This window comes from Tachyglossus aculeatus, chromosome 2 (assembly GCF_015852505.1).
Source record: "Tachyglossus aculeatus isolate mTacAcu1 chromosome 2, mTacAcu1.pri, whole genome shotgun sequence".
Lineage (NCBI taxonomy): Eukaryota > Metazoa > Chordata > Mammalia > Monotremata > Tachyglossidae > Tachyglossus > Tachyglossus aculeatus.
In genome coordinates, this window is record NC_052067.1 from 103,461,325 (window position 1) to 103,473,980 (window position 12,656).

Consider the following 12,656-nt stretch of genomic DNA (forward strand, 5'->3'; position numbering starts at 1 on the left):
CCTCAGTTACCTCATCTGTAAAATGGGGGTTAAGACTGTGAGCCCCAAGTGGGACAACCTGATTACCTTGTATCTACCCCAGCGCTTAGAACAGTGCTTGGCATATAGTAAGCACTTAACAAATACCATCATTATTATTACCACCCCATTCCAGAATGCTCTGGGGTTCTCTCACTCATTTGGGCAGGCCAAGCGGCTCCCTGCCTTGGTGCTGGGTTAAAAACAAGATTATGAGATTGGACACAGTCCCTATTCCACACAGGGCTGTAAAATGGGGATTAAGACTGTGAGCCCCCTGTGGGACAACCTGATCACCTTGTAACCTCCCCAGTGCTTAGAACAGTGCTTTGCCTATAGTAAGCGCTTAACAAATGCCAACATTATTATTATTATTCCAAATTTACCAATGATGCAACTAGTAACCATAACAATTGTGGTATTTGTTAAATACTTACTACGGTCAAGTACCATGCAGCCTGCCTTGTGGAAACACCGCAGGCCTGGGAGTCAGAGGACCTGGGTTCTAATCCTGACTCCACCACTTGCCTGCTGCGTGACCTTGGGCAAAATCATTTAACTTCTCTGTGCCTCCGTTCCCTCAACTCCAAAATGGGAATTCAGTACCCGTTCTCACTCCGACTTAGATTGTGTGAGCCCCGTGTGGTACCTGATTATCTTGTTTCTACCCCAGTGCTTAGTAGAATGTTTGGCACATTGTTAGTGCTCAACAAATACCAAAGTGATTATTTTTTCTATTATTATTATTGTTATTTCTATTATTATTTTTACTATGCTAAGCCCTTGGAGTAGATATAATGCTACTGACACAGCCCTTGTGCCACCCGAGGTTCACGGTCTAAGGGGAAGAGTGAACAGGAGGAGGGTGACAGGCCCAGACTGTTTCTGTAGAAAGATAATCTGCGCAGCAGGGTGAAGTATAGACTGAAGCGGGGAGAGACTGGAGGTTGGGAGATCAGAAAGGAGGCTGAAGTAGTAATCCAGTCGGGATAGGATGAGAGATTGAACCACCAGGGTAGAGGTTTGGATGGAGAGGAAAGGGCGGATCTTGGCGATGTTGTGGAGGTGAGACTGGCAGGTTTTGGTGGCGGATTGGATGTGTGGGGTGAATGAGAGAGCGGAGTCAAGGATGACACCAAGGTTGCGGGCTTGTGAGATGGGAAGGATGGGAGTGCTGTCCACAGTGATGGGAAAGTCAGGGAGAGGACAGGGCTTGGGAGGGAAGATAAGGAGCTCAATCTTAGACATGGTAAAACCCATGTCCTCTGACTCCCAAGCACAAGCTCTTCCCTCTAAGCAAGCACTCCATACAGTGCTCTGCAAACAGCGAGAGCTCGGTAAATACGATTGACTGACTGACTGACGGACCTGCCTTCCTCCATCTCGGCAGAGAAGACTGGAGCAGTGGGAAGTGTAGAAGTTTGCAACTGCCGCATAAGTGGCACTTCCTCTGGCTTGATCTGTTGGAGTCAGGAGAACCCTGAAATGAATAGTAATGGTGGTCATTGTTGAGCACTTACTATGTTCCACACACTGTACTGAGCACTGGGGTAGGTACAAGGTAATCAAGATGGGCACAGTGCTTGTCCCTCATGGGGCTCATTTCGCCCAATATGGGGAGAACAGATATTTAATCCCCATTTGAAGGAGGAAGAAATTAGGGCAAAGAGACATTAGGTGGCTTGTTCAAAGCAACAGCAGTTAAATTGCAGAGCTGGAATTAGAACCCAGGTCTCCTGACCCCCAGTCCTGTACTCTTTCCACTAGGACACACTGTTTCTCAAAAACAGCAACAGCAACATATCCACTGATCTGCTTTGCTTCCTGGGCTTGAGAGGAAACTGAAACTCTGCTCTTCTACTCCAACACCCCACAGCTTTTATTTTTTTTTTTTTGTATTTATCTCCACTCCGGTCTTTTATGTTGATTTTGTCATCATCATCATCATCATCATCATCATCAATGGTATTTATTGAGAGCTTACTGTGTGAAGAGCACTGTACTAAGTGCTTGGGAGAGTACAACAGGGTAGATACATTTCCTGCCCACAGTGAGCTTACAGCCTAGATGGGAATTCGTGTCTTTATTATTTTAGTGTTTCCTTCTGTGTCTGTCACGAGCTCTTTTTTTTTTTTGTAATGGTATTTGTCAGGCACTTACTATGTCCCAAGCACTGTTCTGGGGTAGAAACAAACTAATCAAGTTAGACACAGTCCCTGGCCCACATAGGGCTCACAGTCTTAATCCCCACTTAATAGATGAGGTAACTGAGGCACAGAGAAGTTAAATGACTTGCATAAGGTCACACAACAGAGCCGGCATTCGAACCCAGGTCTTTCTGACTTCAAGGCCTATGCCCTATCCACTAGGCGATACGGCTCCACTTATTCAGCAAATGTGAACCCCTTGAGGGCCGAGAACCTTGTCCCACTCATTGATTCTTTCCCTGTGCTTAGTGAAGTGCTCTGTACACAATAAACACTTAATAAATACATTCATTCATTCAGTCATATTTATTGAGCGCTTACTGTGTGCAGAGCACTGTACTAAGTGCTTGGAAAGTACAATTCGGAAACAAATAGAGACAATCCTACCCAACAACGGGCTCACACTGTTACCACTATTACTACCTAGGGCTGACTGGAGGCTTCTCTCCAAGAAAATGGCAGAGTGGAGAGAGATTCAGGCACGATACCCTCCCCATTCTGGCTCCCTGCCATCAGACTGCCATCCTTCCATCGAGTCTGACCTATTCCCTGAGTCCCATGGCACTTAGGTGCATACAATAATAATAATAATAATGATAGCATTTGTTAAGTGCTTACTATGTGCAAAGCACTGTTCTAAGTGCTGGGGGAGGTACAAGGTGATCAGGTTGTATCCGTATCTGTAAAATCCCCATTTTACGGATGAGGTAACTGAGGCTCAAAGAAGTTAAGTGACTTGCCCATGGTCACATAGTAGACATAATAGTAGTAATAATAATAATGGCATTTATTAAGCACTTACTATGTGCAAAGCACTGTTCTAAGTGCTGGGGAGGTTACAAGGTGATCAGGTTATCCCACGGGGGGCTCACAGTCTTAATCCCCATTTTCCAGATGAAGTAACTGAGGCGCAGAGAAGTGAAGTGACTTGCCCAAAGTCACACAGCTGACAATTGGGGGAGCCGGGGTTTGAAACCATGACCTCTGACTCCAAAGCCTGTGTTCTTTCCACTGAGCCACATGGACAGGGATTAGAACCCATGACCTCTAACTCCCAAGCCTGTGCTCTTTCCACTGAGCCATGCTGCTTCTCAAATTCTAAAATATCTAAAATTTATTTATTTATATGAATGTCCGTCTCCCCTCCCTCTAGACTGGAAGCTCATTGTGGGCAGGGAACGTGTCTACCAACTGTTATATTGTACTCTCCCAAGCACTTAGTACAGTGCTCTGCACACAATAAGCGCTCAATAAATACGACTGATTGATTGACTGAGAGCACTATGATTAGCTGAGCTGCCCAGGGACATGAGACAACATGGCCTGGCTGCTGCAGGGACTGCCTTTTTTTTTTTAAGGTACTTGTTAAGTGCTTACTATGTGCCAGGCATTGTACTAAGAACTAGATAATCAGGTTGGACATAATCCATGTTCCACATGGGGCTGACCTGAATATCTTGAATCTTCCCCAGTGCATAGTAATCACTTAACGAACTTGTACTTCCCAAGTGCTTAGTACAGTGCTCCGCACAGTAAGCTCTCAGTAAATACGATTGAATGAATTATTGAATGAACGAACACCACTATTATTATCATTATCATCATTATCATCATCAAGCATCACAAGCAAAGTCTTGAGCTGCTACCCTGATCGATATAGGGAAGGGAATCCAGAGTTCATCATCATCATCATCATCAATCGTATTTATTGAGCGCTTACTGTGTGCAGAGCACTGTACTAAGCACTTGGGAAGTCCAAGTTGGCAACATATAGAGACAGTCCCTACCCAACAGTGGGCTCACAGTCTAAAAGGGGGAGACAGAGAACAAAACCAAACATACTAACAAAATAAAATAAATAGAATAGATACGTACAAGTAAACAGAGTTGCTGTTTTTGGCAGGCAGTCAGTCAATCAATCAATCATACTTATTCATTCATTCATTCATTCAATCGTATTTATTGAGTGCTTACTGTGTGCAGAGCACTGTACTAAGCGCTTGGGAAGTACAAGTTGGCAACATATAGAGACGGTCCCTACCCAACAGTGGGCTCACAGTCTAGAAGGGGGAGACAGAGAACAAAACAAAACATATTAACAAAATAAAATAAATAGAATATGTACAAGTAAAATAAATAAATAAAACAAATACATAAATTAATTAATAAGAATAAGCCACCTCCCCAGCCTGGATTCCCCGATTTGGGTTCCCCACTTGGGGCTCGAAGCAGACACAGAGGGAGGAGACGCCCTGGCCCCTGATTCCATCCTGAGCACGATGAAAGACACCAGATAATTGTAGGACTGTCGGTTTGGCAAAGCCTTAATGAAGGCACATCTCCTCCAGGAAGCCTTCCCTGACTGAGCCCTCCTCTCCTCTTCTCCCACTCCCTTCTGCGCCACTCATACTTGCTCCTTCATTCATCCTCTCTCCCTTCTCCGTGGCACATCTGTATATATCTGTAATTTATATCTACTTATATTAAAGTCAGTCTCCCCCCACCTAGATTGTGAGCTCATGTGGGCAGGGAATATATTTGATGTTATATTGTACTCTCCCAAGCGCCAAGTACAGTGCTTTGCACCCAGTGAGTGCTCATATACGATTATTATTATTCATGTTTTCCGGTGGCGGGGCCAGGACTGGTGAAGTGAGGGGAATATATAATGCCTCTGACTTTGGGATAACGTCTCATTTTGGAAATAACTGCTCCTTTTAATTCTTATTTACACTGAATTTATCAGGTGCTTCTGTTGTTCACAAGGGCCCTCACATCCTGGCTGTCTCTGCTCAACACAGGGAGGCAACAGAGAAGCAGTGTGGCTCAGAGAAGCAGTGTGGCTCAGTAGGAAAGAGCCCGGGCTTTGGAGTCAGAGGTCGTGGGTTCAAATCCCGGCTCCGCCAATTGTCAGCTGTGTGACTTTGGGCAAGTCACTTAACTTCTCTGTGCCTCAGTTACCTCATCTGTAAAATGGGGATTAAGACTGTGAGCCCCGTGTGGGACAACCTGATCACCTTGTAACCTCCCCAGCACTTAGAACAGTGCCCTGCACATAGTAAGTGCTTAATAAATGCCATCATTGTTATTATTATTATTAACGGAGAAGTAGATGTTTCCCCCATTTGCCAGAGGAAGCAATAGAGACCGCAGAGAGGGCGACTTGCCAGAGGGTATCTAAGCAGGTCATTGGCATGTAAAGGATGAGAAATTGGGATTTCTTGTCCGGGGCTCCTTCGCTAGCTCATTCTGCTGCTGCTGGCCAGTGATCTCAAAGCACTTATCGGGCTGTGGTGAGGTCTTGGCTGGGCTCGGAACCAGTCCTCGGAGCGGAGCGTGTGTCCGGCGGAGTGTCCGTCGAGCTGGCGGCGGGCGTCCCTCAGGGCGGCGGTCACGTCGGCCTTGAGCCGGTCCCGGGAGGCCCTCAAGGAGGCGGCGGCCTCGTCGCCGTCGCCCTGTGCTTAACTGTGAAGAGCACCGTACTAAGGACCTGGGAGAGTACAGTCTAAGGGAGTAGGCCTACCATCCTTCCCGTCTCACAAGCCCGCAACCTTGGCGTCATCCTCGACTCCGCTCTCTCATTCACCCCTCACATCCAAGCCGTCACCAAAACCTGCCGGTCTCAGCTCCGCAACATTGCCAAGATCCGCCCTTTCCTCTCCATCCAAACCGCTACCCTGCTCATTCAAGCTCTCATCCTATCCCGTCTGGACTACTGCACTAGCCTTCTCTCTGATCTCCCATCCTCGTGTCTCTCTCCACTTCAATCCATACTTCATGCTGCTGCCCGGATTATCTTTGTCCAGAAACGCTCTGGACATATTACTCCCCTCCTCAAAAACCTCCAATGGCTACCGATCAATCTGCGCATCAGGCAGAAACTCCTCACCCTGGGCTTCAAGGCTGTCCATCACCTCGCCCCCTCCTACCTCACCTCCCTTCTCTCCTTCTACTGCCCAGCCCGCACCCTCCGCTCCTCCACCACTAATCTCCTCACTGTACCCGCCATCGACCCCCGGCCCACGTCATCCCCCGGGCCTGGAATGCCCTCCCTCTGCCCATCCGCCAAGCTAGCTCTCTTCCTCCCTTCAAGGCCCTGCTGAGAGCTCACCTCCTCCAAGAGGCCTTCCCAGACTGAGCCCCTTCTTTCCTCTCCCCCTCGTCCCCCTCTCCATCCCCCCGTCTTACCTCCTTCCCTTCCCCACAGCACCTGTATATATGTATATATGGTTGTACATATTTATTACTCTATTTATTTATTTATTTATTTATTTTACTTGTACATTTCTATCCTACTTATTTTGTTTTGTTGGTATGTTTGGTTCTGTTCTCTGTCTCCCCCTTTTAGACTGTGAGCCCACTGTTGGGTAGGGACTGTCTCTATGTGATGCCAATTTGTACTTCCCAAGCGCTTAGTACAGTGCTCTGCACATAGTAAGCGCTCAATAAATACGATTGATTGATTGATTGATTGATTGATAGGCATAGACAACCTTGTCCCATCACCTTCCCCATTGGGTTCTTTAGTCTATCAGAGATCATAGATCAGAGGTTAGGATCCTGAAGTTTTCAACCTTTTCAGAACCTATAACTGGCAGATTTAAGGTTTCACCAGAAATATCACCCTTCCATCTCATCTCTCCTTCATGCATTCTCCCTCACCCCTGCTCCCCCAGGTACATACACAAATATACATACACACACTCTTTCTCTCTCTATATATATATCATACACACTCTCACCCACATCCCCATCATGTCTTTAGCAAAATGCTCATTGGAGCCGGAGTCAAGGGAGCAGAGTAGGAAGAGCCTGAGGAGGCTATGCAGAGCAAATGACAAGAGAAACGACTCTTGCTGCCACTGCCGACAACAATAACTTAGAGTTCCAGTGTCCAGGCCTGCGGTTCTGTTTCCGGTTGCATTTCCTGCAGAGGGCCAGATTCCAGGAAGCTGGTAGTGCTGGAGGCAATTGCTCTTCCTTTTGCTGTGGCTGCTCTTTTTCTTGCTGGGCTCCTTAAAATTCTCAGCAAGTCAGAGAACCCAGCAAAACACTGCTCTGCTTTGGCAGGAGCTGGCCCTGACAAAACAACCCTACCTCCTACAAGATTGTGGACAAAGGTATTTGTACCCACAGCAAAAACCTTTCCCCTACCAGGGCTAAGATCACCAATCGTCATCATCATCATATCAAATCAGTACCTCTTGGGCACCCTCTTAGTACATAGCACAATACTAAACACTCCTGAAGGCAGAAAACTGTAATAATAATGATTGTATTTGTTATTTAAGCGCTCACTATGTGCCAGGCACTGTTCTAAGCACTGGGGTAAAGGTAGTCAGGTTATCCCACGTGGGGCTCACAGTCTTAATCCCCATTTTCCAGATGAGGTAACTGAGGCCCGGAGAAGTGAAGTGACTTGCCCAGGGTCACACAGCAGACAAGTGGTGGAGCCGGGATTCGAACCCATTAGAACCCTGTCCCAGGTCCAGGCTCAATTCATTACACCTTGCTGCTTCTCATGCTTCTGTACTGGTTACTAAGTATACAGAGCACTGTTTTGAACACTTTTTATGGTAGCTGTTAAGCCATTACTATGTGTCAAGCGCTGTTCATTCATTCATTCATTCAATCATATTTATTGAGCGCTTACTGTGTGCAGAGCACTATACTAAGCGCTTGGGAAGTACAAGTTGGCAACATATAGAGACGGTCCCTACCCAAGAGCGGGCTCACTGTTCTAAGCACCAGGGAAGATACAAGATAATTAAGTTGAACATGGTCTTTGTTCCACATGGGGCACACAGTATAAATTGGAAGGTGTAGGATTTAGTCCCCACTTGACAGATAGGGAAACTGAGGCCCAGAGAAGTTAAGTGACTTGCCCGAGATCACACAGAAGACAAATGGCAGAGCCAGGAATAGAAGTCAGGTTCTCTAACTCCCAAGTCCGTACTCTTTCCATTGGGCCACACTGCCTCTGCACAGACCTCAGTACTGAGCACCTGCAGGATACAGAGCACAGAACTAGGGGCTTCTTGTGTACTGCAGTGTGGCTCAGTGGAAAGAGCACAGGCTTGGGAGCCAGAGGTCATGGGTTCTAATCCCGGCTCCGCCACTCGTCAGCTGTGTGACTTAGGGCCAGTCACTTCACTTCTCTGGGCCTCAGTTACCTCACCTGGAAATGGAGATTAAGAGTGTGAGCCCCATGTGGGACAACCTGATCACCTTGTATCCTCCCCAGCGCTTAGTACAGTGCTTTGCACATAGTAAACACTTAACAAATGCTATTAGTAGTAGTAGTAGTAGTAGTAGTAGTAGTAGTAGTAGTAGTAGTAGTAGTAGTAGTAGTAGTACTGTACCAGACACCTGGAGAGCAAGAAATAAAAATCAGACACAATCCCTGTTCTCAAGGAACTAAATGTCTTCTTTCCTTTGGCTTTATTATAAGTCTCTCCTTGTCTCATGTAACGTGTGGGTGTAAAAGGACTTTTGGATTGGGCCCATAGGTTGTATGCATTTCCTTTAAGAATGTTTGCAAGAGAAGGAAAGAGAAGGAGGAGGAAACTAGATCAAAGACCAACACAAGGATTCATTCATTTTCTCATTGCACGGTGGTCAGTGCGGCTCAGATCTGTTGCGTTCTGGTCCTCGGAATGAATGCTGACATGGCAGATTTCAATCCCACAGACCTTGAGTTGGCCCCCCTGGCAATTTATGGCCTCATTTCCTGATTTCAGTCCAGCGAAGAACTCCTCCGAGCCCACTAATCCTTAAAAACCGAGCCCCTCTCCAGCCAGAGAATCAATACAAGATGAGGAACCCCTTCTGGTCACTGTGGACAGGAAACGTGTCTACCAACTCTGGGTCGTACTTTTTTTATGCTATTTTTTAAGCACTTATTATGTTCCAGGCAGTGTGCTAAATGCTGGGGTAGATACAAGTTAATCATCCCCAAGAGGCCTCCCCTGACTAAGCCCCCTTTTCTCTTCTCCCACTCCCTTCTGCATCATCCTGACTTTCCCCCTTTATACATCCCCCCCTCCCAGCCCCACAGTACTTATGTACATAACTGTAATTTATTTATTTACATTAATGTCTGTCTCCCTCTTCTAGACTGTAAGCTCACTGTCAGCAGGGAATGTGCCATTTGTTATGTTGTACATTTCCATGTGCTTAGTACAGTGCTCTGCGTTCAGTGAGTGCTCAATAAATGCAACTGAATCAATGGATGAATGGAAACAGTCCATGTCACACATAGGACTCACAGTCTTAATCCCCATTTAACAGATCAGGTAAGTGAGGCACGAAGAAGTGCAGTGACTTGTCTAAGGTCACACAGCAGACAAGTGGTGGAGTCAGGATTAGAACCAGGGCCTCTGATTTCCAAGTCTGTGCTCTTTCCACTAGGCCATGCTCCTTCCCCCCTCATAACTCCTTCCCAAGGCTGTGCACACAGAAAATATTGAGTAAAAGCTGTTGGCTGCAAATGTTTTGTTTCTGTTAGACTATATTTCTTTAAGAGAGGGAATTCATTCAATCGTATTTATTGAGCGCTTACTGTGTGCAGAGCACTGTACTAAGCGCTTGGGAAGTACAAGTTGGCAACACATAGAGATGGTCCCTACCCAACAGTGGGCTCACAGTCTACAAGGGGGAGACAGACAACAAAACAAAACATATTAACGAAATAAAATAAATAGAATAAATATGTACAAGTAAAATAGAGTAATAAATACGTTCAAACATATATACAGGTGTGGTGGGGAGGGGACAGAGGTAAGGCTTGAGGGATGGGGAAGGGGTGGAGGGGGAGAGGAAGGAGGGGGCTCAGTCTGGGGAATGTTCCAGAGGGAGATAGGAAGTGGGGGAGAAAAGCTAATTCAAACAGCCTTAGATCAGTTAAGTGATAGTTAAGTTCCATAAATAAACAAGATTTATCATTTCATAAAGCAGACAATGATGGGATATCTTTTTGGAGAAGAAGTAACACACTATGAGGAGAGGTTAGAGGGGTCAAAGGTCTTTCAGCAGCCCCCCTGGAGACCAACAGGGTCTGGGTAAGACACCTCCATCAATCAATTAATGGCATTTATTGAGAGCTAACTGTGTGCAGAGCGCTGTACTTGGGAAAGTACAATTCATTAGAGTTGGTAGACAGGAACCTTACCCACAAGGAACTTCCAGATGTTCTCTTTGTAACTTCTCCAACTGGCCAAGCACTCCTGAGAGACCTCCTTGGAGGACATATTTGTAAACAGAGTTATACAGTTTGACTACCCCGAGCCCTTAAAAATATTTTCCTGGCTTTTACGATGTAGATGCGGGCTCACTTAACAATAATCGTGTGCTCTGCCTTTCTGAAACATCTCCTAATTATTTGCATGACATTCTGGTGATACGAAGACATTCCATGTAAAAGTGATTTACCCTATCACACACACAAAAAAAGCTTCACCTAAACCCAACAATTGACAAGGGTTGGAAAAAACCAGCCAAAAACATCATAGGTCCAACCACTCAGACCGTCTGTCGGTCAGTCAGTCGTATTTATTGAGCACTCTGTGTGCACAGCACTGTACCAAGCACTTGGGAGAGTACACTCAGACACATTCTCCATACCCCCACGCTTCCATGTGGAAGTAGTGTGGCCTAGAGGATAGAGCACAGGCCTGGGTGTCAGAAGGACCTAGGTTCTAATCCCGGCTCAGCCACTTGTCTGCTGTGTGACCTTGAGTAAGTCACTTCACGTCTCTGTGCTTCAGTTACCTCATCTGTAAAATGGGGATTAAGATCGCGAGTAAGGGATTTTTTTTAACGGTTTTATTTAGTGTTCACTGCATGCCAGGTATTGTACTAAGCGCCAGGGTTGCTGCAAGGTAGGATACAAACGCTTACCCAGGACTTGCAGCATAAATTGAAGGGAAGAGGATTTAGTCCCCATTTACAGAGGAGGTCACTGAGGCACAGAGAAGTGAAGTGACTTGCCCGAGGTCTCAGAGCAGTTCCCCCCTTCTAGACTGTGAGCCCGATGTTGGGCAGGGATTGTCTCTGTTGCTGAATTGTACTTTCCAAGCGCTTAGTACAGTGCTCTGCACACATTAAGCGCTCAATAAATATGAATGAATGAATGAATGAATGTGGGACAGGAACTGTGTCTAACCTGCTTACCTTGCATCTACCCCAGCACTTAGAACAGTGCTTGGCACTTAACAATTACCATAATAAAAGAGGGAACTGGTCCCATTTGGAGGGAGAGTGTTGATCTGGAAGGTGCTTACCTCTGATGTGGCAATTTTGTCCACAGGTGACTTTGTTGACAACTCATCTTCGATTTTTTTTTTTAATTGTTGATGAGACCCTTTTTCTTTTGGGAAGGGAAGCTAATATTCAAGGGCTTGTCAAGAAGACCAACAAACTGTCCAGATAACGTAGGCCCCAGTAGAACACCTTAACCTAACTTTTCTAGATATCACTCATTCATTCAGTCGTATTTATTGAGTGCTTACTATGTGCAAGGCACTGTACTAAGCACTTGGGAGAGTACAATACAATAACAGACACATTCCCTGCCACCAGTGAGCTCACAGTCTTCGCCTATCCTAAGCAAAGAGATCACAAAGATAAAAGATATTGCTACCCTTTAAATAAAATAGCTGCCTCTATTTATCAATCAATCAATCGTATTTATTGAGCACTTACTGCATGCAGAGCACTGTACTAAGCATTTGGGAAATTTAAAAATAATAGAGGTGGAAGACACATAACTTGTTGATAATAAGTAGTAGTAATGATAAACAATAATAATAATATTTGTTAAGTGCTTACTACGTGCCCAACACTATACTAAGCACCGGGGTAGACACCAGATAATCAGGTTGGACCCAATCTCTGTTCCACCTGGGGCTCACAGGCTAAGTAGGAAGGAGAACATGTATAAAGCCTCCAATTTTCATATGAAGAAACTGAAGTACAGAGAAGTTGTGACATTCCCAAGGTCACCCAGCAGATAAATGGCAGAGGCAGGATTTCTATTTACATTAATATCCATTCCCCTTCAACAGTTCAGGTTCATCTGTATGAGCTGGCATTTTGGAATAAATGTGAAATAAACATTCTTGAAAATTTCTGAGCCTTAAGACTCTATTTTCACTTAAGCAATGGAAGCGTTATTGATCACCATTTATGAAAGCAATTTGACATGCTAAGGAAGCAAACATTGCTGAATCAGAAAAAGGATTTCCCCAGGTTTGGGCAAATCCCAGGAATTTAATCCCTTTTGTGCTGCTTTAGGAATAGCAAGAACATAGTTTCTCCTCCCAGGAAAAGACAAGTGAACAACTCTTTCCAAAAGTGTTCTGGTCAAAAATGTGACAGATGAGAAGAAGTGAAAATATGATTTTTAAGAGTCAAATAAAAGCTCTTGTTATT

General features: G+C 45.4%; 1 protein-coding gene across 2 annotated transcripts in view; it reads left to right on the forward strand.

Annotated features, from left to right (window-relative positions):
• The window catches only part of FHL2 (four and a half LIM domains 2), a 122,170-nt gene that overhangs the window by 24,581 nt on the left and 84,933 nt on the right, over positions 1-12,656 (forward strand). The window contains exon 1 of one of the 2 annotated variants that reach the window (XM_038761005.1): positions 7,182-7,345. The exons of the other annotated variant lie outside the window; for it this stretch is intronic. The gene's annotated coding sequence lies outside the window, so the exon portion shown is untranslated. Of the gene's footprint in view, positions 1-7,181; positions 7,346-12,656 lie in introns of those variants that run through there. 2 annotated transcript variants of the gene reach the window in all.